Genomic DNA, 4,837 nt, shown 5'->3' with positions numbered 1-4,837 from the left:
CATCCATCCATCCATCCATCCATCCATCCATCCATCCATCCATCCATCCATCCATCCATCCATCCATCCATCCATCCATCCATCTTCTTCCACTTTCCAAGGTCAGTTCATGGGCTTAGCAGCTTTAGTAGGGAGGCCAAGATGTTCCTCTCCCCATCCACTTGGGCTACTTTGTCTGGGGTAAACCTAAGCAGTTCCCAGGCCAACAGAGAAACCCAGCGGGTCCTGGGTCTCCTCCCATTTGGACATGCCCAGAACACTTGACTAGGGAGGCATCCAGGAGACATCCTAACCAGATGCCAGAGACTCATCAACCGGCTCCTCTCAACATGGAGGAGCAGCGGCTCTACGCTGGGTCCTCCCCAGATCTTTAGTTATTAACTCTTCTCCTGTAGAACCAACCACCAGTTTTAGTCAGTGAGGCAAACACCCAGTCTACTCTTAAGGCAAGGCTTAAACCTTTCCTTTTTGATAAAGCTTATAGTTAGAGTGGCTCAGGTTATCCTCGGCCATCCCTGTACAGTGAGGAAAATAAGTATTTAAACACCCTATTGCTATTTTGCAAGTTTTCCCTCTTATATATATGATTTTTTTTAACTATTATTTTTTTAACTATTATGTTGATGAACTGCGGTCTATCAGCTAGAATTGTGACCCTCATTCCATTATATTATCCTAAATTAGATGCACCTGTTTAAAGTTGTTAGCTGCATAAAAACACCTGTCCACCCCAATCAGTAAGAATACAACTTCTAACATGGCCAAGACAAAGAGCTGTCCAAAGACACTAGAGATAAAATTGTACATCTTTGCAAGGCTGGAAAGGGCTACGGAAAATTACCAAGCAGCTTGATGAAAAAAGGTCCACTGTTGGAGCAATCATTAGAAAATGGAAGAAGTTAAACATGACTGTCATTATCCCTCAGACTAGGGGTCCATGCAAGATCTCACCTCATGGGGTCTCAATGATGCTAAGAAAGGTGAGAAATCAGCCCAGAAAGAACTACACTAGAGGAGCTGGTCAATGACCTGACTGTTTCCATGTTTGCTGTTGGTAATTCACTAATGGTTTGAAATCATGCATGGCATGGAAGTTTTGCCTGCTTAAACCAGCGCATGTGGTGATGGATACCAGTGATGAGGGGAGCTCTCAAACTGAAGAAGGAGTCCTATCAGGATTTTTTGGCCTGTGGGACTCCAGAAGCAGCTGCTGCATACCAGCATTCAAAGCAGCAGGTCGCTCAGCTCGGCGCTGAGGTAAAAACTCAGGCGTGGGAAGAGTTTGGAGAGGCCATGGAGAAAGACTTTGAAATGGCTTGGAATAGATTCTGGTCCACAATGCGGCGTCTCAGGAGGGGTAAGCAGTGCAGTACCAACACTATTTGTAGTGGGGGTGGTGTGCTGCTGACCTCAACTTGGGACGTCTTGTGTCGGTGGGCGGAGTACTTGAAAGACCTCCTTAATCCCACAAACACATCTTCCATGGAGGCTCTGTGTTGGGTTGTCCCATCTCTGGTGCTGAGGTCATGAGGTGGTTAAAAGGCTCCTTGGTGGTAGGCCCCCGGGGTGGATGAGATTAGTACATGAGTACATTAAGGCTATGTTGTGGGGCTGTGTTGGTTAACGCAACTCTGCAACATTGCATGAACATAGGGGGCAGTTCCCCTGGATTGGCAGACTGGGGTGGTGGCCCCCCTATTTATATAGGGTGACCGGAGGGTGTGTTCCAAATACAGAGGAATCACACTCTTAACCTTCACTGGTAGGTTTATTCCGGGGCTCTGGAAAGGAGGGTCCGTCATATAGTCAAATCTCAGATTCAGGAAGAAAAGTTTTGTTTTCATCCTGGCCATGGAACACTGGATCAGCTCTTCACCCTCAGCAGGATCCTGGAGGGTGCATGAGAGTTTGCCCAATCACTCTATATGTGTTTTGTAGATCTGGAGAAGGCATTGGAACATGTCCCTCGTGGGGTCCTGTGGTGGTACCCCGTGAGTATGGAGCACTTGGCCCTTTAATAAAGGCTGGTAGGTCTCTGTATGACCTATATCAGAGCCTGGCACGCATTGCTGGCAGTAAGTCTGAATAATTTCTGGTGGACTCCGCCAAGGTTGCTCTTTGTTGCAGATTCTGTTTAAAACGTTTATGGATAGAACTTCTAGGCACAGCCAAGGTGTTGGGGGATCTGTTTTGGTAGCCTTAGGATCAAATCTCTGTTATTCACGGATGACAATGTTCTATTGGCTTCATGAGAGCGTGATCTACAGCTCTCACTGGATCTTGAGCTGGAAAAGGGTAATGTGCCTTCTCCGGGTTGGAGAGGAGGTACTGCCCCTAGTGGAGGAGTTTAAGTATTTTGGGGACTTTTTCATGAATGAGGGGAAGATGAAGCAGGAGAGGAGCCAGTTGAGGTGGCTCAGGCATTTGGTTAGGATCAGATTTCAAACCCTACACAATACTGAAATAAGCAAAATGTAAATGAAAAAGCTAATAAATTGGAGAAAAGGAGGTCTGAGTCCATTCAGAGTCTCAAAAAAGATATATTATAGTTTTAAAGCTTGGTGGGTTAATGCGTTTAAGGTGTCCTTTAAAATAGCATCAGATAAATGTGAACAGTATTGATGCAGAAATGCAATAAAAACAGTGAAGCTTCATTTGATTTTACAGTTAAAAAAAATGCTCAGAAATGCATTAAAGTGTAGCAGCACTGGAGCAAAGTTTGGTTAGCTCAGATGACAGGAGACCAGGCTACAAGGCAGGGCCAAGACAAGACAGAGTTGAAAAACGTATATGCATGGCCAAAGTTGAAGTAGCTTAAAACTATCAATGCTAGCCAGGCATAGAGCCTTGACTTTCACAAACTGAAAAATAAATGGAGACATTAATAAATAAAATTTCACAAAGCGCCGATCCTTCAGTCAGGTTCAGTGAGCATTGGCATTCAGTTCAGAACTCCTACTTAAAAACCCTCAGCAGTTAAAAGTTTATTTCAGATAAAAACAGACACACATGCAAAAATATCTATTCTAACACCTCGCCAAGTGGAAAGAAGATGATGATGGTTCAGGAACCCAATCCAGTTACCAGGACAGGATGGGACGATGTCCAGTTTAGTCCTCCAACAGAAAGCTCTTGGGGAGACTTGAAATATTCAGAAGCAAAACAACAGAGAAGGATCTGCAGGGCTTCATTTGATTTCTTTCAGCAGCTTGAGTGAATGTGTTTTTCAAAGCAGTGGCTGATAGCTTTGAGCAGCAGTTTAGAAAGCTTCAAAACAGCAACCGAACCAGTGGGCATGGTTCAGCGTCTGGCAGTCAGCAAACAGCAGTCGGGCCTGGACTGCTCCATGAGCGGTAAACAATGGTCGACCAGTTGAAAAACACTGCGTTCAACTTGGTTTGAACCACAGTAAGAAAGACATTTCATTCAGTTCTCCCTGAGTTTTTGGCAAAATGGCATCTGCTTCTGGGAGTCTGCTTCTTAAATAATCTCTGTAGCAGGGATGTAAAGTCAGGGGGGAGTCACTCCTGCTTCATTCTTGACCTTTGATCTTAAACAAAACAGACCTCTAAGAAAGGGATTTAAAAAATTGCGGTTTCTGAAACTGAGGCCGCATAAATAGATATATTAAAAAGAGCAATAATTACAAGGGGAAAAAGACAACATTTTCTGAAAACAAAGCAAACTGTATCAATATTGATCTTCTGTGTACAAATTCTAAATTCTCTTTTTTAATTAGGACATGTTATTTTTGCTGTTAAAGACCTTGTAAATGGAATGTTGTAATTTTTTTTTAAACACATTTTAAATTTCATAAATTTATCATTTTAAACTTGTAAAAAGTTTCTCAACCACTAAGAATTTTATTATGAAGTTTTAACCGTTTCAAGATTTCCCTGTTTGAGAAACTTTTGGGTCTGGCTGAAAGGCTGGCTCTGTGACGTCTCACTGCTCATTTCCATCTATGGAACTCACATATTAATAGCATGATAATCAAAAGCATGTATTTCTGTGGGTTGACAAGCTCACATATTTATTTATTTTAAATAACTCAGGACAATTTTCCTGTTGTTTAAAGAAAATAAGTGGTTAGAAATAGATCAGCTTCTGTTAGACTGAGGTTAAATAACAAAAAACTGGATTATACCTATGTGATGACTTCTCAAAGCTGCTTTTTTATGTTATACAGGGAGTACTAAAGTAAATTTTCATATTAACCTTTAGGAGGACATGGGTTTGAAGCAGTTTTCTAATGTATGATATTTTGATTTTTAATTTCAGAGCTGAAACCTTGATGTCTTCGTCTCAGTCAATTAGCCCTTTAATCCGACCACACGATGGATTTTAGCATCTCAGCCTCCAGCCTGACCATCCAGTAGATAGAAACCTCTCTGTTCATTTAAAATGTTCAAACCTTTTAAATGTTTATATTCAAGATCTATCGTCATTTACTGTACATTTCGAAGGGCTGCACGCCTTTTTAATATATTCTGAATTTTCCCTTGATGCTGACTATGTTTTTAAGTTCCTTTAACTATAAAACCTACAAAAGTTATAACTATTAAACAGCAGGACCTGATCTGATGTGAACAGACTCAACTGGTTCTTCTATCTATAAACTGCTGTGCTCAATGTGTTGGAACTGCTTTATATATGGAAACTAGAGAGTCATTGCAAGAAAATGACTGTAACCTGGATGACTAACTCTCCATAGTCTAGAGAGTAATTTTGTGTATAGTTTAAGTTTATTAACTCAAATTGCTTCAATGATCCCGACAGTTCATGAAGCTTAAAGGAATAGTACACCCAAAACATGATTAGCCTTCATTTTCTACTC

General features: G+C 41.6%; 1 long non-coding RNA gene across 1 annotated transcript in view; it reads left to right on the top strand.

Moving 5' to 3' along the window:
• Nucleotides 1-4,566, top strand: part of LOC107097353 — a 15,640-nt gene extending 11,074 nt beyond the window's left edge. Inside the window, exon 3 of the long non-coding RNA XR_001481832.1 lies at nt 4,282-4,566. This is a non-coding gene — a long non-coding RNA (uncharacterized LOC107097353). The remainder of the gene's footprint in view (nt 1-4,281) is intronic.
• Nucleotides 4,567-4,837: the final 271 nt, after the last annotated feature.

This window comes from Cyprinodon variegatus, unplaced genomic scaffold (assembly GCF_000732505.1).
Source record: "Cyprinodon variegatus isolate N-32 unplaced genomic scaffold, C_variegatus-1.0 Scaffold687, whole genome shotgun sequence".
Lineage (NCBI taxonomy): Eukaryota > Metazoa > Chordata > Actinopteri > Cyprinodontiformes > Cyprinodontidae > Cyprinodon > Cyprinodon variegatus.
The sequence above is the reverse complement of the archived record's forward strand: the minus strand, read 5'-3'. Positions and strand labels throughout refer to the sequence as shown.